The sequence below is a fragment of the Sapajus apella genome, unplaced genomic scaffold, assembly GCF_009761245.1.
Source record: "Sapajus apella isolate SASKATOON/1434 unplaced genomic scaffold, GSC_monkey_1.0 scaffold123, whole genome shotgun sequence".
In the NCBI taxonomy this organism is placed as follows: domain Eukaryota; kingdom Metazoa; phylum Chordata; class Mammalia; order Primates; family Cebidae; genus Sapajus; species Sapajus apella.
This window is the reverse complement of record NW_022437063.1, coordinates 469,464-491,688: the sequence shown is the minus strand read 5'-3', so window position 1 is coordinate 491,688 and position 22,225 is coordinate 469,464. Positions and strand designations below refer to the sequence as shown.

Here is a 22,225-nt window from a genome sequence, read left to right as displayed (position 1 = left end):
CGTTTCTGCACAATGGACAGAACAAACTGAGTTTTGGAGAGATGGAGTAGCCCTTCCGAGGCCACAGGGCTCTCTGACAGTGGAAAAAGGTTTTGGCTTGGCTTCCCATAAAGGGCCCTTGGCTTCTTGCTGGACAACTCCGACATTTCTGTGCCTCCTGGGACTGAAGTGTTTCTCCACCTGGAAAATAAGGCCTTCTGCTCCCAGGGGGAGACAGAATTTAAGACCTTCCCAAAGCCATTGCCCACCCTAATGTGGGAAGATGAGGCTGACACCGACCCTCCCTGGCCACAGTAAACACCGCATTAAAACAGCAACAAAAATGTTACAACATTAACAGCAGCAGCAGCAACAACGTCCTACCCCTTGAGTGGCTCGTTGTAGCAAAACTGAGAACAATTAACGGCTTGAAAGTGATGGCATTTAGGAGCCCAGACGACAACCAGCTCCAAACCCTAATCCTTGTCATGACCGCGCCCTGCAAGCGGAGGAACCCCTCTCGGGTCACCCGCAGGGGCGCACTCCCAGTTTACCAACAAGGTCCCACGCCCCAAACGGGCTATTGCCCCCGCCCCGCCCGGGGCGCACCTGCGCAGGGCGCGTGGGGCAGGTGCGAGCGAGCGGCTGCGCGCCGCTCCGCCTGCATGTTCCTGTTCCGGACTTTCTGGGCGTCCCGTTACGAAGCCTTTCCTCGGCCAGTCCTCAGGTGCGCAGTGCCCCAGGGAGCCCGGTCCCGGCGGGGACAGGTGCCCGACGCCATCTTCCCTCTTTTAAGGGCACCGCGGCTGTGCGACCGCGACCGTGGGCTGGCGGTGCCGCGATGCGCTCTGGCCGGGTCCGCACGACTACAGAGGTCGGAGCCCGGTCCCCGAAAGCCGCGCTCGAGGACGGTGAGGAGGACGATGGGGCGTCCGGCCTTCGGGGCGAGACGCAAAAGGACCACCCATTGCACAGACGCGGAGACTGAGGACCGCGCCTGGCACCATCGCCGGGACGTGTCGGAGCTGGAGTCCCGGGACGTCGCCCCGCAAGGGACTCGCCCGCGACTTGCCGGAGCGTAAAGACCTGGCATGGGTCCCCAAATTTTCAGCCGCTCGGCACCCGGGGCCGCGGCCTAGGCGCTAATCGCGGGGCTGGAGCAAGGGAGGAGGGTCGGCAGCAGGGTCAGAGGCACTCACCTGGCGGCGGCGGCGATGATGGCAGCGTCTGCGACCCAGCTGGGAGGCGTCGTGTCTGCGGCCCGGGGACCCGCGCAGGACCTAATAGGCCCCGGCGCCCCGCCCCGCCCGGGTCCCGCCCCCGCGCCGCCCCGCCCCGGGAGCTGCCTCTCGCACCCCGAGCGCGGAATCCTGGACTGGGGTCTGAATGGCATTGGCAACAGAACCGCTACAAGTGCGGCCCGTTGGCTTGTTTACGGCCTCGCTGCCCCCTGCTGTTCTGCAAACTTGTTTTGTCTCGTGCGTCGCTGTTTTTCCTGCGCCCGCCACGGGCGCGCACTCAGGGGTTTCCATGAATACTCGGGATCGATCCATTGCCAGAATCTGGGTAGATAATCCAAGCCCTTTACACGGATGGCTTCCCTTCGAGCTCAAAGGACTCCTAAGGGCTCGGTGCTGTTTTTCACGATCATTTTACCCGCATGGGAACCGAGGCTCCAAGAGGACGAAATGACTTGCTGAATGACCGCGTGAAGGCAACGCTTGAAAACGTGTACTCCTTAGGCAGCTCTGGGATTTAGGGGTTTGGTTTGGTTTTGCTTTGAGACGGACTTTCACACAGTCACCCACTCTGGAGAGCAATGACGCGACCTCTGCCTCACAGGTTCAAGCGATTCCCTTGCCGCAACCTCCGGAGTAGCTGGGACTACAGGTGCGCGCCACTACGCCTGGCTAATTTTTTGTGTTTTAGTAGAGATGGGGTTTCACCACGTTAGCCAGGATAATCTCAATCTCCTGACCTGGTGATCGGCCTGCCTCAGCCTCCCAAATGCTGGGATTACAGGCATGAGCCACCGCGCGGGGCCAAGGGATTTAGGTGTTTTTAAGCGTATTTCACGAATACGAAAACCGACGTTCACACTTGGGTTAGCAGCAGCAGCCAGTGCTCCAGACCCGAAGCCGGGGGGCGGCCCCTCCACTCCCCCCCCCCCCCCAGTCTTCCAGCTGCACCCACCACACACCCACTGCCTTCCCCCTCCAGTCGCGCGCTCCTCGACAGCAAGAGCCGGGCGGGACCGGGAGAGAATTGGGGGCAGGGGGCCCATGGGCAGACCTGCTGACGGACCCCAGACACCCACGCCACGAGAGATAGAAAGGTTCCGGGCGGGGTGGGGGGCGGCAGCCTGCCCCGCGGGGATGAGTAGTACCTAACTGCGCCCTGGGGCATATTGGGGGTGGGAGAAGAAGAGCGCTCCTGGAATAACAAAGTAACAATTGTCCTGATCACAACAAAGCTTGTTTACGTGTGTCCTGATCCTCTTAGAGATCAGGGGAGGGGCAGGGGCGCCTCCCCCGACCATCTCCTCCCGCGGCCATCCCCTCCCCCAGCTCTGTCGTTGCTACCTGGTGGGCACCCTCACTGTTCTTACTACCTCTAGAGTCATTACTTCCCCCTCAGTGTTCTCATCTGTGAAATGGACAACAGAACCTACCAAGAGCTGAGCTGTTGGAAGGAACAGAGGAGGTAAAGCCTGATAAGGTCTTCAGGGTCCCTCCCTTCTGCTGGGCCTTGGTACGTGTGAGATGTTTGCAGACGGGTCTTGAGGCTGGAGGCACAGGGCCAGGCACGTAGTAGACGTTTAGTAAACATTAGCAGAACAGATGGAAAATGAAGGACAGTTTGGGGACACTTTGAATGATTCAAGGGCGGAGTGGGTGAAAATACAGTACTTATATACTTTGCAAAATCAGAAGATAATATACTGATCAAAAGAAGGAAGATATGGCTGGGCGTGGTGGCTGTAACCCCAGCACTTTGGGAGGCCAAGGCAGGTGGGTCACCTGAAGTCAGGTGTTTGAGACCAGCCTGGCCAACAAGGCAAAACGCTGTCTCTGCTAAAAATAAAAAAAAAATAGCTGGTGTGATGGCACTCACCTGTAATCCCAGCTGTTTGAGAGGCTGAGGCAGAGAATTGCTTGAACCTGGGAAGCGGAGGTTGTGGTGAGCCAAGATCGCGCCTGGGCAACAAGAGCGAAACTCACCTCAGAAAAAAAAAAAAATCTTATATTCTTTAAAAATCCGTGTATGAAAGTCTGGAAGGAAATATAGCACAGCAAAATGGAAATAGTAGTCATCTTTGGGCATCATGAAGTTCGACGCTGGAGGTGAGAATGGCCACTCCTTCTCCAGGGTGGAGACGGGCATTGGCTGGGAAGGGGCATAATGGAACTTCCTGGGGTGATGCAGATGGTGGTTGCAGGGGTGCATATGTATGCAAACAGCTGAATGCTTAAGATCAGTGCACTTTTCGGTATGTCGAACTCAATACAGGTGTATTGAGTTTTTGTTTATGTTTTGTTTTGTTTTTGAGATGGAGTCTCACTCTGTCACCCAGGCTCCAGTGCAGCGGTGCTATCTCAGCTCACTGCAATCTCTGCCTCCTGTGTTCAAAAGATTCTCCTCCTGCTCCATCTTCCCCAGCAGCTTGGACTACAGGCATGAGCCACCTCCTCAGCCGAATAATTTTTTTGTATTTTTAGTAGAGATGGGATTTCACCGTGTTGGTCAGGCTGGTCTTGAACTCCTGACCTTGGCTTCCCAAAGTGCTGGGATTACAGGCGTGAGCCACCACAAGCAGTCCTGTTAGTTTTTTGTTTTGTTTTGTTTTGGAGACAGCTTCTCACTCTGTCATCCAAGTTGGAGTGCAGTGGTGCGATCTTGGCTCACTGCAACCTCCGCCTCCCAGGTTCAAGTGATTCTCCTGCCTCAGCCTCCTGAGTAGCTGGGATTATAGGCATGCACCACCTCGCCCAGCTAATTTTTGTGTTTTTAGTAGAGACAGGTTTCACCATGTTGGCCAGGCTGGTCTGGAACTCCTGGGCTCCAGGGATCCACCCACCTGGGCCTCTCAAAGTGCTGGGATTACAGGCGTGAGCCACCGCGCCCAGCTGTGGTTTCGTTTTCTGCCTTGTGTTTTCGTGTATTTTCCAGATTTTCTAGATAGACGTGAAAAAAAAACATTTTTTTTTTTTTTTCAGAAGAGGAAGAAAACTATATTTGGTCTTGTCTCATGCCAGAGCTAAGCCACAGACAATGGCAAATGCCTACCTTCAAGTCAGTGGCAATGCAGAGACAGACAGAAAGTGACTGTGACCTCAAGCGAGGGAAAACTAACTGCCAGGCCCCCAGAAAGGATACACACACATCAGGGAAAGCTTCATGGAGGAGGAGATATTTGAGGGGAATTCATAGAAGGGACTGGATTTCAACCAGAATAGAAAGGTGAATGTGGCCTAATTCCCCCGTGGGTACTGGGGAGCTATGGAAAGACACTGAGCTAGAGGAACTAGAGGTTAAGGAATTGGCATCTAGCAGCCATATGGAGGGGTACTGCAGGGGAAATTATGCCCATTGTCTCTGAGAGTGCTCAGGGCTCCTAAGTAGAGGTGGTGCAGCCTCTGTCCAACTGATTGGAGTGCCCGGGCTGCCCCCTGACCCACAGCTGGCCAGCAGTATGTCCATCACCTGGCATCCTGCGTATCCAGCCTGGACTCAGCTGCGAATCTGTGAGGCCCTCCGTGGACAGAACTGTTGTGCAACCTCTGGAAACTTTTTTTTTTTTTGAGACGGATACCCAACTCAGAAGGATGTCAGACCCAGTGCCGCGTGACCGCTCTTTTCCAAGGCGGGTGGTGGGGCTGCTGCTTCCCTTCTTCTCCCACTTGGTTTACTTCCTTCCACGGCACCTTCTGCTCTCTTTTGTATTTATTTACTTGTCTATTTATTATCTGACGCCCATCCCCTGCTACAGTCTAAACGAGACTCATCTTGCACTGCTCATCATATAGTAGGTGCTCAGTAAATAGCTGGTTTGTTTGTTTGAGACAGAGTTTCGCTCTTGTTGCCCAGGCTGCCACCACACCTGGCTAATTGTTGTACTTTTAGTAGAAACGGGGTTTTGCCGTGTTGGCCAAACTGCTCTTGAACTCCCGTCCTCAGGTGATCCGCCCACCTCGAACTCCCAAAGTGCTGAGATTACCAGGCGTGAGCCACTGTGCCCAGCCAAATAGCTGTTGAAGAAATGCATGCATGTTGTGCATCAGAGCCAAACAGACACATCTATTTTTGGGTGATTTCCTCCCTCTGTCCCTCTCTTCATTCTTCCGCCCAGATAAACTTCCCTTGAACAATATTTAAGAACAGCCTTCACTGAGGCTTCACAGCTTCTCTCTCTAATTTTTTTTTTTTTTTTTTTTTTTTTTTTTTTTTTGTGAGGGTGAGTCTTTTTTTTTCTTTTCTTACCCAGGCTGGAGCGGACAGGCACCCCCCCGGCTCACCGCAACCTCCGCCTCCTGGGTTCAGGCAATTCTCCTGCCTCAGCCTCCTGAGTAGCTGGGATTACAGGCATGCGCCACCATGCCTAGCTAATTTTTTGTAGTTTTAGTAGGGACGGCGTTTCACCATGTTGACCAGGATGGTCTTGATCTCTTGACCTCGTGATCCACCCGCCTCGGCCTCCCAAAGTGCTGGGATTACAGGCTTGAGCCACCGCGCCCGGCCCTTTTTTTTTTTTTTGAGACAGAGTCTTGCTCTGTCACCCAGGCTAGAGTGCAGTGGCTCAATCTCAGCTCACTGTAACCTCTGCCTCCCAGATTCAAGCGCCTCTCCTGCCTCAGCCTCCGGAGCAGCTGGGATTACAGGTGCCCACCACCACATCTGGCTAGTTTTTGTATTTTTAGTTGAGACAGGGTTTCACCATGTTGGGCCAGGCTGGACTCAAACTCCTGATCTCAAGTGAGCTGCCTGCCTCGGCCTCCCAAAGTGCTGGGATTACACGCGTGAGCCGCCATGCCCAGCCTTCTGTCTAAGTGAAGAGATAGCGGGAGGAGCTGCTCCGTATGCAACCCAGGGAGGGGGTGGTGCTTTGTCACATGCCTGCGGAGCTGTTCTGGGGGAAGTGGAATATTCACAAGAACCGTGGGGGTATGTGCGCCTTGGAGTCCAGTGGTGCGGTGGTCTTGGTGGGGAGTTGAGCCTTCTGTGTGGTGGAGTTTCTGCTGGACAGTGGGTCCAGGGATGGGAGTCGGGGCAGCCCTGCCTGAAGCAGCTGCCTGGCTGGTGTGGGCAGACTACACAGTTGGGACAGGGCCCTGTGACCTGTGCAGCCCTGAGAGCCCCAGGCTGTGTGATAGTTGACAGTGCTTAGCTTCTCTGAGCTTTCCCAGGGGGCTGCGGGGTGACCAAGATCGAGTGAGGGGACCAATAGCCACAGCCTATGTGGGGGATGTTCAGTGGGGCTGCTGGAGCTGGGAAATGGGGTGGAGTCACTGTGCACCCAGAGGCTGTCATCAGCTACTTCTCCAGGCCCCTAGGGAGACCTTCCAGGACAAGAAGCAGTGGCAACAAGATTATTTTTGAAAGGCTGGTTCTTAGCTGCTTACTTAGCTTTTTTGTTTTTTTTTTTTTTTTTTTAGATGGAGTTTTCACTCTTGTTGCTCAGGCTGGAGTGCAATGGCGCAATGTCAGCTCACTGCCAACCTCCGCCTCCCAAGTTCAAGTGATTCTCCTGTCTCAGCCTCCCAAGGAGCTGGGATTACAGGCGTGCACCACCATGCCCGGCTAATTTTGTATTTTTAGTAGAGACAGGATTTCACCATGTTGGCCAGGCTGGTCTCAAACTCCTGACCTCAGGTGATCCACCTGCCTCAGCTTTCCAAAGTGCTAGGATTACAGGTTCTAGCCACCCTACCGGCCTTAAGTAGTATCTTCAAAACCCAGAGAGGCTGGGTTCCTCACCCAGGCTTCTGTTTCCCTCAAGTCCCTCCCAAGGCTGCTGGCCAGAACCCCTCACAGCCATGGATATGGATGTGTAGGCCTCCTGCCCTTTGGCCTCTGAGACTCCTTCAGCTGCTGCAAACCAAGCCAGTGTGGTGGTTCGAGCTAAATCCCAGCACTTTGGGAGGCCAAGGCAGGAGGATCACTTGAGGCCAGGAATTTAAGACCAGCCTGGTTAGCATAGCGAGACCCCATCTCTACAAATAATAAAAATAAATTTGAAGATGAGCTGGGTCTGGTGGTGCACACCTGTAGTCCCAGCTGCTCAGGAGGCTGAGGCAGGAGAATCGCTTGAGCCCAGGAGGTAGAGGCTGCAGTAAGCTGTGATTGTGCCATTTGCACCCCAGTCGGGGCAACAGAGGAAGAAGACCTGTCTCTTTTTTTTTTTTCTTGAGACGGAGTTTCGCTCTTGTTACCCAGGCGGGAGTGCAATGGCGCGATCTCGGCTCACCGCAACCTCCGCCTCCTGGGTTCAGGCAATTCTCCTGCCTCAGCCTCCTGAGTCGCTGGGATTACAGGCACGTGCCACCATGCCCAGCTAATTTTTTGTATTTTTAGTAGAGACGGGGTTTCACCATGTTGACCAGGATGGTCTTGATCTCTTGACCTTGTGATCCACCCGCCTCGGCCTCCCAAAGTGCTGGGATTACAGGCGTGAGCCACCGCGCCCGGCCGACCTGTCTCTTTAAAAAATAATTAAAGGGGCTTGGCGTGGCAGCTCACGCCTGGAATCCTAGCACTTTGGGAGGCCTAGGCGGGTGGATCACCTGAGGTGAGGAGTTGGAGACCTGCCTGGCCAACATGGTGAAACCCCATCTCTTAAAAAAATAATAATAATAATTAAAGGTCGGGCCAGGTGGCTCATGCCATAATCCCAGCACTTTGGGAGTCCGAGGCGGGTGGATCACCTGAGGTCAGGAGTTTCAGACCAGTCTGACCAACATGGAGAAACCCCGTCTCTACTAAAAATACAAAATTAGCCGGGCTTGGTGGTGCGCACCTGCAATCCCAGCTACTCAGGAGGTTGAGGCAGAAGAATCACTGGAACCTGTGAGGCAGAGGTTGCAGTGAGCCAAGATCACGCTGCTGCACTCCAGTCTGGGCGACAGAGCAAGACTCTGTCTCCAAACTAACAATAGTAATGGGCTGGGCACCGTGGCGCACGCTTGTAATCCCAGTAATTTGGGAGGCCAAGGCGGGTGGATCCTAACGTCAGCCCACCGGGCCTCTCACCTCAGTGCCACAGTCATGTAACAGACATGCGTTTGGGCCAGAAACCCAAATGGCTAGTGTGACCAAAATCATCTAATCTGACGTGGCCTGTCAGGGAGATGGAAAACAGGCCTCCATTCTGTAAGACAATTCCAGGAATCCAGGGTCAGAAAAGAGGTGATCTCGGCTCCTGCAGCATTGCGGGGTCCTTGAACAGCAGGCTGGGGACGTCCTATGGCCACTGCTGTCCCTGCCAGGAGCAGGCTCAAGGCCCCAAATTATCACTCAAGCCGGGTCTGATGGGAGGGATTAGGCCCACGTGGTGTAAGCAGGAAGGAGCCCCAGTCCTGCGGATTCTCCTTTTGCCCAGAGATAACATCCCTTCTGACAGCTGAGCTTATCAGAGTGATGGCAGATATTTTCAAAACAATAGCAGCCCTAGCTGCTCCTGCACCATCAACGAGGATGGGGTGGCCTTGGAGTTGGCAGTGGCTGCCACCTATCCCTCTGCTCTAGGACACCCTGGGAAGAACTCTTTTTTTTTTGAGCTGGAGTTTCGTTCTTGTTGGCCAGGCTGGAGTGTAGTGGCACGATCTTGGCTCAGGGCAACCTCCGCCTCCGGGGTTCAAGCGATTCTCCTGCCTCAGCCTCCTGAGTAGTTGGGATTACAGGTGCCCGAAACCACATTCGGCTAATTTTTTTCTATTTTTAGTAGAAATGGGGTTTTACCAGGTTGGCCAGGCTGGTTTGAACTCCTGACCTCAGGTGTTCCAAAGTGCTGGCCTCCCAAAGTGCTGGGATGACAGGCATGAGCCACTGTTCCCGGCTGGGAAGGATGTCTTCTAACCATGCCGCCCCTGGTCTGTCAGCCGGCCCCAAGAGAGCAGGGCCCATGGACACGGGCTTGTGTACATTTTTGCCCCTCTGCACACCAAACAGCAGACCCTCAATAGATGTCTATGTCACAGATAAGTGGATTTTTTTTTTTTTTAGATAGTTTCACGCTTTTTGCCCAGGCTGGAGTGCAATGGTATGAACTCAGCTCACCACAACCTCCGCCTCCCAGATTCAAGCGATTCTTCTGCCTCAGCCTCCCAAGTAGCTGGGATTACAGGCATGCCCCACCACACTCGGCTAATTTTGTATTTTTTTTTTTTTTTTTTTTTTTTTTGAGACGGAGTTTCACTCTTGTTACCCAGGCCGGAGTGCAATGGCGCGATCTCGGCTCACTGCAACCTCCGCCTCCCGGGTTCAGGCAATTCTCCTGCCTCAGCCTCCTGAGTAGCTGGGATTACAGGCACGCGCCACCATGCCCAGCTAATTTTTTGTATTTTTAGTAGAGACGGGGTTTCACCATGTTGACCAGGATGGTCTCGATTTCTTGACCTCGTGATCCACCCGCCTCAGCCTCCCAAAGTGCTGGGATTACAGGCTTGAGCCACCGCGCCCGGCTTAATTTTGTATTTTTAGTAGAGACTCTGTGTTGGTCAGGCTGGTCTCCAACTCCTGACCTCAGGAGATCTGCCTGCCTTGGCCTCCCAAAGTGCTGGGATTACAGGTGTGAGCCACCGCACCCGGCATGAGTGGATTTTTCCATCCCTTTTCATCTTCATAACAACCTTAAGAGACAGGAAATTGAGGCCAGACAGGCCAAATGGTGCCCGAAGGTCTTGTGGGCTGAGACTCAGGAGACTACAGCATTGTGAGGTTTTTCATTCTCATGGGAAATCATTTCTCTTACAGTTCTGTAGTAGCCTGGTCCTTTTTACCCTGGAAGGTTTATGTCACTGTGTCCTCACGAATCATGAAAGAGATGCAAAGAAAAGCGGCCAGTTCTAGAACAGCCTGGCCAACATGGTGAAACCCTGTCTTCACTAAAAATACAAAAATTAGCCAGGCATGGTGGCACGCACTTGTAATCCCTGCTTCTCAGGGGGCTGAGACACAAGAATCATCTGAACCCAGGAGGTGGAGGTTGCAGTGAGCTAGGATTGCACCACTGCACTCCAGCCTGGGCAACAGGGTGAAACTCCATCCCAAAAAAAAGACCAGCCTGACCAACATGGCAAAACCTCATCTCCACTAAAAATACAAAAATTAGCTGGGCATGGTGGCAAGCATCTGTATTCCCAGCTACTTGGGAGGCTGAAGCAGGAGAATCCCTTGAACCCGGCGGGTGGAGGCTGCAGTCAGGCAAGATCGCACCACTGCAGTCCAACCCGGGCAACAGAGTGAGATCCTGTCTGGGAAAAAAAAAAAAAAAGACCCAGATATGTATTGCATTTAAGGACATTCTAGTTAGAAGGACTCCTGTGAGCGAAGAAAGGTGAGGAAGAGAGAGTCTGAGAGTTGAAACGTGGCAGCGTAAGCTAGCCCGGCTCTTTGCCTAGGAAGGAAGGGAGCTACTGGTCAAAGTGGCTGCAGGGGGTAAGGCAGGGAACTGCAGGGGATAGAGAATTCCAGACAGGAGGCCCCAGTGGGAACCTGGAGGCAGGTGGAAGCCCCGTCTCAGCTGCCTGCAAAGCATTTGCAGGGTTAGTATTATTTCTGCGTCTAACCTGGTGAAGTGTGTATCATGAGCCCATGTCACAGACGAAAAAGCTGACTTCAGCCAGGGTCAGGCCTCCTACACAACCCCAATTTGAACTCAGGTGTGTCCTAGTCCCAAAGTCAAGGTCACTCATTCCTTTATTCCCAAACCTTTCCCAGGAACCTCCCTGAGTGTCCGACTCTGGGGACACACACAGTTTCTCAAGTCCCTACCATCAGGGAACTCACCATATAGGGGATGGTTGGAATTGTGAAAAAGTTTCCAGCAAATGGTATAGAGGGTTGAGTTCTCCCTTTATGCCAGGGTCGTCTTCTTTTTATTTATTTTTATTTTGTTGAGACAGAGTCTTGCTGTGTCGCCCAGGCTGGAGTACAGTGGAGTGATCTCGGCTCACTGCAACCTCCACCTCCCAGGTTCAAGCAATTCTCTGCCTCAGCCTCAGAGTAGCCAGAATTACAGGCACCTACCACCATGCCTGGCTAATTTTTGTTTTTGTTTTTGAGATGGAGTCTCGCTCTGTCGCCAGGCTGGAGTGCAATGGCACGATCTTGGCTCATTGTGACCTCTGCCTCCCAGGTTCAAGCAATTCTCCTGCCTCAGCCTCAGCCTCCCGAATAGCTGGGAGTACACGCCCATGCCACCATGCCCAGCTAATTTTTGTATTTTTAGTAGAGATTGGGTTTTACCATGTTGGCCAGGCTGGTCTCGATCTCTTGACCTCGTGATCCACCCACCTTGGCTTCCCAAAGTGCTGGGATTATAGGCAGGAGTCACCGGTGCACCCTGACCAGGGTTTTCTTTAGTGGGGTGGGACTGGGAGCCAAGGAAGACTCGAACCCAGATATAGCTCATTCGGGACCAGGCGTGCGCCTTGGTCAGTGTTGGACCAGGGAGATATTCTATGGGGTCTGGGCCAGGGCTGTGTTGGCCCCAGACAAGCTCTGGGCCCGGGCCAGCCTCTACTTGCCTGTGAGCCTAAATAGGGAAAACATAAAAAGGACTGTTGTGGGGTCGAGTGGAAGTCTTGATGTAAACCAGACCTTAGTTCTCATTTTCCTGCCTTTCCTGTTGGGGCTGGGAGCTTAACTTATTGACAGGAGCTTTTGTTGTTGTTGAGATGGAGTCTCGCTCTGTTGCCCAGGCCCAAGTGCAGCGGCGTGATCTTGGCTCACTGCAACCTCTGCCTCCCGGGTTCAAGCGTTTCTTCTACCTCAGCCTCCCGAGTAGCTGGGACTACAGGCACATGCCACCATGCCAAGTTAATTTTTTGTTTTTTTGTTTTTGAGACAGAGTCTCGCTCTATCGCCAGGCTGGAGTGCAGTGGCACGATCCCGGCTCACTGCAATTTCCGTTTTCCGGTTTCAAGCAATTCTCCTGCCTTAGCCTCCCGAGTAGCTGGGACGACAGGCACGCGCCACCACGCCCAGCTAATTTTTTGTACTTTTTAGTAGAGATGGAGTTTCACCATGTTGGTCAGGATGGTCTCGATCTCCTGACCTCGTGATCCACCCGCCTTGGCCTCCCAAAGTGCTGGGATTACAGGCTTGAGCCACCACGCCCAGCCAATTTTTTGTATTTTTATTAGAGACAGGGTTTCACCATGTTGGCCAGGATGGTCTCGATCTCCTGACCTCATGATCTGCCCGCCTCAGCCTCCCAAAGTGCTGGGATTACAGATGTGAGCCACCGTGCCCGGCCTTTTTTTTTTTTTTTTGGAGACAGAGTCTCGCTCTGTGGCTCAGGCTGGATAGCAGTGGTGCCATCATAGCTCATTGCAGCCTCCCACTACCGGGCTTAAGCAATCCTCCTGCCTCAGCCTCTAAAAATGTTGGGACTCCAGGCATGAGCCCAGCAGGAACTCTTTCTAGCATCTCTCGCCAATACCACCCTGCCTTCCTGTTGCCCCATTACCCTTCCCTGGTTCCCTCAGCTGTGGGCGCTGCCTCCGGCACTGTCTGGGGGTGAGGTGCAGTGCACCCGGAGGAGGGAGTGATGAGGGCTCACTGAAGTCAAGACCCACATTCCTGACACAGTTTGTTTTCAATTCTGCCTCCTCAACAGCATTGCAGGGCCAGGTGCACGGCTCCTTCTCGATGGAGAAGCCAAGGCCCAGTGACCCGGACGGCTGAGCTCAGGTCCAGTGAAGAAGATCAGGGGTTCCCATCTCTTCTTCTGAGGCGGTCTTGCTGCACCACAGGAGGACCAGGGCTGAGAGGCCTGGGCATCCTAGCTGCCTGCTTGTTATAGGGCACAGTTCTTCCCTTCATCTTTCACAGGCTTGCCAGTCACCTTTCAAGGCCAGGCCCATGTAGGTCTCGGTTACATGGATGAGAGGTCTCTATGTTGCCCAGCCTGGTCTCAAACGCCTATCCTCGCTGTCTTATGCACCAGGACAACAGGCCTGGGCCACTGCGGCTCCCAAGGCCCATCTAGGTCTCTGGGGTAGAGTAGAGCCAGTCCAGGCAGGTGAGGGCAGCAGACCGGTGACTGGTTAGTCTTGTAAGATGGGATCCATGGCACCTGGGCTCCCTGAGCCTCCCTTACTTGCACCCCACCTCCCAGGCTCCACTATCCACAACCCCCCATTCACACACCCCTGCCTTTCCTCTCCACCATCTAGCTGATACAGAAGAAAGAGCACCAAACACAGATGCCTCCAGACCTGGGCTCAGATCCCCTCTGGAAGCCACTGATTCCCCCTGGCTTGCAGGGCTCCAACCCCAGGCATATGGAGGAAGATAGAGAAGGATTGGCTCCTGAATCTCACTGGGCGGTGGGGGAGTGTGCAGGACCCCAGCTCCTGGGAAGAGCAACTCCATCTTCCTCAGCCGGGGCCTCTGCTGTCTGCGCTGGGTGCACGTTGCAGGGTGGGGTAGGAGAGAAGCTCTAGTGCCCAGCTACACACACACTCTCACACAGACACACCACACATATACACGACACACTCAGTCATTCACACACACACACACCCACTCATACTCTGACACTTACACACTCTGGGCACGAGGTCCTCTCTGACCAGCTTCCCCTTCATTGATAATAAACAGTCTTCACGGGAGCTGCCCTCCGTGCAGGCTGCAGGCTGAGCACAGCCACCTGCGTAGTCTCATCTGATCATCACAGCTGCCCTGGGAAGCTGGTTCGATTATTAACTCCATTGTAAAGAGCAGGAACAGGCAGCAGTGAAGCACTCAAAGTCCGCTTGCCGGAGGCTCTCCAGGATACCGGTCCATACTTTCCTTATTGTCCTTTACCCTCCCCTGACTGGACACCTCTTTGGGCTTTACCTGGGAGGACGCTTTGGTCCCCAGGACTGGGGACCTGGGGCTTGGCTGCCCAGCAGGAAGGCAAACAGGTGGAAATGGATGAGAAGAAAAGGGGGAGAGGAGGCAATGGAAAGCCAGGCCCCCCGCGGGAACAAACAGCGCACCCCGAGGGCCGTTCTTGGAGGAATAACAGGTGAGGAGCAGCCCTTGCCTCCCACCAGCTCTGGGGATTTACGTTTCTTTTCTTTTTTTGAGGTGGAGTCTCCCTCTGTTGCCCGGGCTGGAGGACAATGGCAGGATCTTGGCTCGCTGCAACCTTCGCCTCCTGGGTTGAAGCAATTCTCTGCCTCCCCCGCCTGAGTAGCTGGGATTACAACTACTCAGGTGCCCACCACCACGCCTGGCTATTTTTTTTTGTATTTTAGTGTAGACGGGGGTTTCACCATCTTGGCCAGGCTGGTATTGAACTCCTGACCTCGTGATCCCGCCTCGGCCTCCCAAAGTGCTGGGATTACAGGTGCGAGCCACTGTGCCTGGCTGGCCCTTGATTTTTTAAAATGCCCTAAAAACGTACAGTGGAATGTTTTTAAAAACAAAAAGAAAAGGAAAAGGAAACCCATGTTATAACAGGGATGAACCTGAGGACATCATGCTAAGTGACATAAGCCAGTCACAAAAAGACAAAAATTAGCTGGGTGTGGTGGCACATGCCTGTAGTCCTAATTGCTCCAGAGGCTGAGGAAGGAGGATCACTGGAGGCCCAGAGCTCAGGTTTACAGTGAGCTGTGATCCTGCCACTGCACTCCAGCATGGGCCACAGAGCAAGACCTCTTCTCTAAAAGTAGATAAATAGATGAAAATACTGTATGGTTTGCAAATGTACAGTTGGTTGGACCTGTCTGTAGGTGGTCACCAGCAGCTGGGGCATCTCCGCCCTTGGTATTTGTGGTAGAAATTGCCTGAGCTCTGTGCTTTGAAACCAGTTTGTGAAGTTCTTTACTAAGGAGCTTCTGAAGGGCTGCCCTGGCCAGGGAGCCTCGAATCTTCAGTCTCTCAGAGACCACAGCGGGGTTGTAAGTTTATGGTTGGGAACTTCCTTACAGAGTTTGCCATAGATAGCTTTGTCAAACACCACTCCGTTATTGAGCTTGTCCCGGACTTTGCCTTTGGACCACTTCTTCCTTTTGGCCCTGCCCCCAGATTTGTTCACTGGGTCTTTGTCTTTCTTTGTGACTTTCCGGTGTCATTCCTCTTCTTGTTGTCCTTGGATGGCATTGCGAAGCTCAGAGAGCAGTGACGAACTCTTTTTTTCTTCCTTTTTTTTTTGAGATGGAGTTTTGTTCCTGTTGCCCAGGCTGGAGTGCAATGGCATGATCTTGGCTCACGGAAACCTCTGCCTCCCTGGTTCAAGGGATTCTCCTGCCTCAGCCTCCCGAGTTGCTGGGAATACAGGCATCTGCCACCATGCCTGGCTAATTTAGTAGAGACAGGGTTTCTCCTTGCTGGCCAGGCTGGTCTTGAACTCTCAACCTCAGGTAATCCACCCGCCTGAGCCTCCAAAGTGCTGGGATTACAGTGTGAGCCACCATGCCTGGCCTTCTTTTTCTCTCTTCTTTTTTTTTTTGGATGCCTTTCTTTTTTCTTTCTGGTGTTTTTTTTTTTTTTTTTTTTTTTTTGGTAGAGCAGAGGTCTCCCTATTTTGCCCAGGCTGGTCTCAAACTCCTGGGCTCAAGCGATCCTCCTGCCTCTGCTTCCCAAAGTGCTGGGATTACAGGCGCGAGTGACCGCACCTGGCCTTCTTCTTTCTTTCTTTCTTTCTTTTTTTTGTAGAGATAAGGTCTCCCTGTGTTGCCCAGGCTAGTCTCAAACTCTTGGGCTCAAGCGATCCTCCTGCCTCAAGCTCCCAAAATGCTGGCATTACAGGTGTGAGCCACTGCCCCCAGCCCAGATTCCAGCCCAGATTAGATGAGGTACTTAGGAAGTCTAATTCATTAAGACAGAAAGTAGAGGCTGGGAATGGTGGCTCATGCCTGTAATTCCAGCACTTTGGGGGGCCGACGTGGGTGGATCACAAGATCAGGAGTTCAACACCAGCCTGGGCAAGATAGTGAAACCCACCTCTCTGCTAAAAAACTACAAAAATTAGCCAGGCGTGTTGGCAGCCCCCTACTCAGGAGGCTGAGGCTGGAGAATTACTTGAACCCGGGTGGCAGAGGTTGCAGTGAGCTGAGATGGCACCTCTGCACTCTAGCCTGGGTGACAGAGTGAGACTCTGTCTCAAAAAATAAGACAGAAATTCTAAAGGTAGTTACCAGGGGTTGGGGAAAAAAGGATGGGAGTTGTGTCCAATGGGTAGAGTTTCAGTTTTGCAGGATGACAAAGTCCTGGAGATTGGTTGCACACTATGAATATACTTCACACCACTAACTGACCTCAAGTGATCCTCCTGTCGTGGCCTCCCGAAGTACTGGGATTGCAGGCATGAGGTAACATGCTGGAGGGCCACAATGTTTATTGAACACTTTACTATGCCAGGCCCTAAGCTTCCCTGGGTGCTGTGCAAGCCTTCGTTCATCTCCTGGGTTTAGGGTGAGAATACTGTAGCCAGAAGCCTTGGGACTTCTCGAGGCCTCACAAGCAGACCAGACAGCAGGGGAAGGGTATGAACTGGCAATCTGGACTCCAGATTCGTGTTGGCTCCACTAGATGGTGCCAAAAGTAAATGATGATGGGCTGAAAGCGCTCCGGGCCTGGGAGGCAGTTGTGTGGGAGATTGATTGTGGGAAATGATGTTAGCAAAGCTCCAGTCATCGCAAAGAAAGCAAGCCACCACCCCTCCTGAGAGGCGGCACCATGAGTATTCAGGTGTCCTGGGTTCAAAGCCAGGCTTTGTCACTTACAAGTTGCACAAGTTTGCATGACTCTTTAAATTGGTGAAATTAAAAATGTATAATAATTGTATAGAAAATTTGGGGTAGTGGCCAGGCGCGGTGGCGCACCCCTGTAATCCTAGCACTTTGGGAGGCCGAGGTGGGCGGATCACGAGGTCAAGAGATCAAGACCATCCTGGCCAACATGGTGAAACCCCGTCTCTACTAAAAATACAAAAAAAATTAGCCAGGCGTGGTGGCACGCACCTGTGGTCCCAGCTACTCGGGAGGCTGAGGCGGAAGAATCGCTTGAACCCAGCAGGTGGAGGTCGCAGTGAGCCGAGATTGCGCCACTGCACTCCAGCCTGGTGACAGAGCAAGACTCCATCTCAAGCAGCAACAACAACAACAAAATTGGGGGTAACACAGGTCTATAATGAAAATAATAATTTTTTTTTTTTAGCTGGAGTCTCATTCTGTTGCCCAGGCTGGAGTGCAGTGGCGTGATCTTAGCTAACTGCAACCTTTGCCTCCTGGGTTCAAGTGATTCTCCTGCCTCAGCCTTCCCGAGTAGCTGGGACTGCAAGCACTCACCAGCACATACGGCTAATTTTTGTATTTTTAGTAGAGACAGAGTTTCAACATATTGGCCGGGCTGGACTTGAACTCTTGACTTCAGGTGATCCACGTTGGCCTCCCAAAGTGCTGGATTACAGGTGTGAGCCACCGCATGTGGTCAAAAATAATAAAATTCATTTGGAGAAAGAGGAAGGAATACATTTCACTAAATTGGGATTCAAAATTAGTACGTTCCTTATTCACAAATGGATTGCAAATGGTCATACGTAAAAGCCATTCTTAACTTTTGAGCTGCACAGTAACGGGGGCAGGCTGGAATTGGCCAGTAATCTGAGGACATTTTTGCTTTTTGAGACAGGGTCTCACTCTGTCACCCAGACTGGGATGCAGTGGCATGATCACGGCTCACTGCAGATTCAGCCTTCCAGGCTCAAGCAATTCTCCCACCTCAGTCTCCCGAGTGGCTGGTGCTGCAGGTGTGTGCCACCATGCCCAGGTAATTTTTTACACTCTTGAATGTGGTTTGTTTTCCTAAATGTTTTTGGTCTGAACCAAAACTGAACTCACTCTGTGATGAGTCATTCTAATAGCTTCAGACTAAATACCAGAGAACTCGACTGCTCTCTGAGGAAACCCATTCAGCTAGGCGGGATTCCTTCTTACATCCTAGGGTAATTCCAGGGTTTTGTCCTGAAAACTCATTTCTTTTTTTTTTTTTTTTGAGACAGAGTCTTGCTTTGTTGCCCAGGATACATACAGTACAGTGGCAAGATCTTAGCTCACTGCAACCTCTGCCTCCTGGGCTGAAAACTCACTTCTTCTTCTTCTTTTTTTCTTATTTATTTATTTTTTTATAAAGACGGGGTTTCACCATGTTGGTGAGGCTGGTCTTGAACTCCCGACCTCAGGTGATCCGCCTGCCTTGACCTCCAAAGTGCTTGGACTACAGGCGTGAGCCACCACGCCCAGCCCTTTTTTTTTTTTTTTTTTTTTTTTCCTTGAGATGGAGTTTTGCTCTTGTCACCTGGGCTGCAGTGCAATGGTGTGCAATCTTAGTTCACTGCAACCTCTGCCTCCTGGGTTCAAGCGATTCTCCTGCCTCAACCTCCTAAGTAGCTGGGATTACAGGCATGCACCACCAGGCCCAGCTAATTTGTGTATTTTTAGTAGAGACAGCATTTTAGGCCGGGTGCCGTGGCTCACACCTGTAATCCTAGCACTTTAGGAGGCCGAGGTGGGTGGATCACCTGAGGTCAAGAGTTCAAGACCAGTCTGGCCATCATGGTGAAACCCCATCTTTAAAAAAAAAAAAAGAGAGAGACAGGGTTTCACCATGTTGGCCAGGGTGGTCTTGAACTCCTGACCTCAGGTGATCCACCCTTCTTGGCCTCTCAAAGTTCTGGGATTACAGGCATGAGCCACCTCAGCCAGCCTTAAAATTTTACTTCTTTTGGATGTTGTCTCTTTTGCTTGGTAGAGAGTATCTGTCCTCCTTTGTGTTGGGATTTCCCCATTTATCTGTTATCGCAAGGTCTAGGAATTGGTCACTATTTTGTCTGTTGAGAATGCCTCTTCTAGCTTTCCAGCCATGCCACAGGTTTATTGCAGATGGTCACTTAGACAGAAAACCAGATCTGGAAACGTATCTGTTCTGGATTATGACTATTTCTGTAGTTTAAGCATTTTGGCCAGGTGTGGTGGTTCATGCCTGTAATTTCAGCACTTTGGAAGACAGAGGCTGGTGGATCACTGAAGGTCAGGAGTTCAAGACCAGCCTGACCAACATGGTGAATCCCTGTCTCTACCAAAAATAAATAAATAAATTAGCTGGGTATGGTGGCGGGCACCTGTAATCCCAGCTACTTGGGAGGCTGAGGCAGGAGAATCACTTGAGTCCAGGAGGTGGAGGTTGTAATGAACCGAGGTTGTGCCACTGCACTCCAGCCTGGGTGACAGAGTGAGACTCCATCTCAAAAAAAATAGAAAAGAAAAAGACTATTTCTGTAGCTTGAGTATCTTAACAAAAGAGAGTAATAAAGTTGTTTTTTTTTTTTTTTTTTTTTTGAGACGGAGTCTCATTGTGTCACCAGGCTGGAGTGCAGTGGCACAATCTCGGCTCACTGCAACCTCTGTCTCTTGGGTTCAAGCAACTCTCTACCTCAGCCTCCAGAGTAGCTGGAATTACAGGCACCTGCCACCATGCTTGGCTAATTTTTGTTTTTGTTTTTTTTTTTTTTTGAGATGGAGTCTCGCTCTGTCGCCAGGCTGGAGTGCAATGGCGCGATCTTTGCTCACTGCGACCTCCGCCTCCCGGGTTCAAGCGATTCTCCTGCCTCAGCTTCAGCCTACCGAATATCTGGGACTACAGGCCCGCGCCACCACGCCCAGATAATTTTTGTATTTTTAGTAGAGATGGGATGTCACCATGTTGGCCAGGCGGTCTCGATCTCTTGACCTCGTGATCCGCCCACCTTGGCTTCCCAAAGTGCTGGGATTACAGGCGTGAGCCACCGGTGCGCCCCGACCAGGGTCTCCTTTCTGAGCCCCGAAGGTGGCGAGGGTGGGCGGCCTGGCATTTCCAAGGATCTGAGTCCTGGGCATAGCGGGCTCCCGGGATAGGAGCCCAGAGAAGCGCCAGGCAAGCCCGATTCCGGAAGTAGTTGTAGCGCCGGCGGTCGCGTCTTCGGTTGCCAGGACACCGCCCCGGAAGTAGAGTGCCGCGCGGGGCGGGGCGAGACGGGCGGGTCCACCCGGCTGCCGGCTGCGTCCTGCTGCAAGCGCCGGAGAGAGGCTGGAGGCAACCCTGCGAGGCGCACCTCCGAGCCTCTCAGCGCTCCAAGCCCACAGGTGAGGTTCTGTCGCCCAGGCCGCCCCGGGCACCGAGGGTGTGGTCGCGCGCGGGCGGGAGAGTGCGCGTGTGTGAGCGAGCGTGGGCGCCTGTGTCTACGCGGCCGCGAAAATGCGGTCCAGATGCTGCCGGCTGGATCCGCCTCGCCCAGGAATCCCGCGCTGCCCACCGTTCCTTTCTCGCTGGGCTGAGTTCCTGTCGACTTACCTTGTGCCGTCCGATTGTTGTAAATTGCATCATTATGTGTATTATTTGTTGTCCAAGGCTTTCATTGTTCCTACACGTTTCCCATTTATTTGCAATTTATGTTGTTTTTGTTGGCATCTTCTGCAGGGCGCAGTGTACCTGTGGAGAGAACTCAGGGCTGGAGACAAGAGCCTTGTGTCTTCTCTCTAGGTGACTGGACCAAGATACTTTCCCTCGCTGCTTCCCCATGAGTTAAGAGGGCAGGGCAGGGCAGGTAGTGATCCCGTCGGTGGAGAAGCTGAGGCTCTATAGGGGATTAATTTTGGAAGTGAAAGTATCTTGTTGTTAGCCCTTTTGGCATTTGCAGGGCGGGTTCTTTGTTCAGGAAAGATTTGATGAGCACATTATGGTGCCAGCTTGTGGCAGTACAAAAAGATGGGCCCTGCTCTGCCCTCAAATTACAGACAGTGGTAAGCAGTCACTGTGGAGCATGGTCACCCAGCTCGGGCGTGGAGATGGACAGTGACAATACTGCTGTAAAAGAATGCACTGCCCAGCGTGAAGTCATCATTTACGTAGTTATTACTTTATTTATTTTTAGACATTGTCTCACTGTGTCGCCCAGGCTGGAGTGCAGTGACACAATCTCTGCTCACTGCAAACTCCCCCTTCCGGGTTCAAGCTATTCTCCTGCCTCAGCCTCCCCAGTAGCTAGGATTACAGGCACCTGCCACCACACCTGGATAATATTTGTGTTTTTAGTAGAGATAGGGCCTGGCCAGGCTGGTCTTGATCTCCTGGCCCTTGATCCGCCCACCTCGGCCTCCCAAAGCGCTGGGATTACAAGCATGAGCCACGCTGCCTGGCCATATTCTGTGTGTGTGTGTGTGTGTGTGTGTGTGTGTGTGTGTGTGTGATGGAGTCTGGCTCTGTCACCCAGGCTGGAGTGTGCAGTGGCACAATCTTGGCTCACTGCAACCTTGCAACCTCTGCCTCCGCCTCCTGGGTTCAAGCAATCCTCCCGCCTAAGCCTCCCGGATAGCTAGGATTATAGGTGTGCACCACCATGCTTGGCTAATTTTTTTGTTTGTTTTTGTATTTTTAGTAGAGACAGGGTTTCACCCTCTTGGCCAGGCTGGTCTTGAACTCCTGACCTCAAGTGATCCACCACCAAAGGCTCCCAAAGTGCTAGGATTATAGGTGTGAGCCACCACACCTGGCCTACTTTCTTTAAAGATGATTAATTTTTTTTCCTTTCTAAAGAAAACTTGCTAGAAAAGAATCCAGATACCCCAGTCCTAGCCCAGTTGGGACTTCATTGAAAATGGTAGTCATGGCCAGGCGCGGTAGCTCAAGCCTGTAATCCCAGCACTTTGGGAGGCCGAGGCTGGTGGACCACGAGGTCAAGAGATCGAGACCATCCTGGTCAACACGGTGACACCCCGTCTCTACTAAAAATACAAAAAATTAGCTGGGCATGGTGGCACGTGCCTGTAATCCCAGCTACTCAGGAGGCTGAGGCAGGAGAATTGCCTGAACCCAGGAGGCAGAGGTTGCGGTGAGCCGAGATCGCGCCATTGCACTCCAGCCTGGGTAACAAGAGCGAAACTCCGTCTCAAAAAAAAAAAAAAAAAAAGAAAATGGTAGTCATTAGAATGTCTAGGATAGTGGGGATGAGAGCAGAGAGGATGCCCATTTTCTTTTTTTTTATTATTATTAT

General features: G+C 52.4%; 1 protein-coding gene and 1 pseudogene across 4 annotated transcripts in view; one reads left to right on the top strand and one right to left on the bottom strand.

The window, feature by feature from the left end:
- Positions 1 to 702: 702 nt before the first annotated feature.
- LOC116538924 lies at positions 703 to 15,297 on the bottom strand (annotated as a pseudogene).
- A 4,918-nt stretch (positions 15,298 to 20,215) lies between these two features.
- Positions 20,216 to 22,225, top strand: part of TTLL1 (tubulin tyrosine ligase like 1) — a 41,446-nt gene continuing 39,436 nt past the window's right edge. Inside the window, exon 1 of one of the 4 annotated variants that reach the window (XM_032261378.1) lies at positions 20,216 to 20,318. The gene's annotated coding sequence lies outside the window, so the exon portion shown is untranslated. Of the gene's footprint in view, positions 20,324 to 22,225 lie in introns of all 4 variants that reach the window. The other 3 variants (XM_032261380.1, XM_032261379.1, XM_032261381.1) reach the window with 3 other exon arrangements.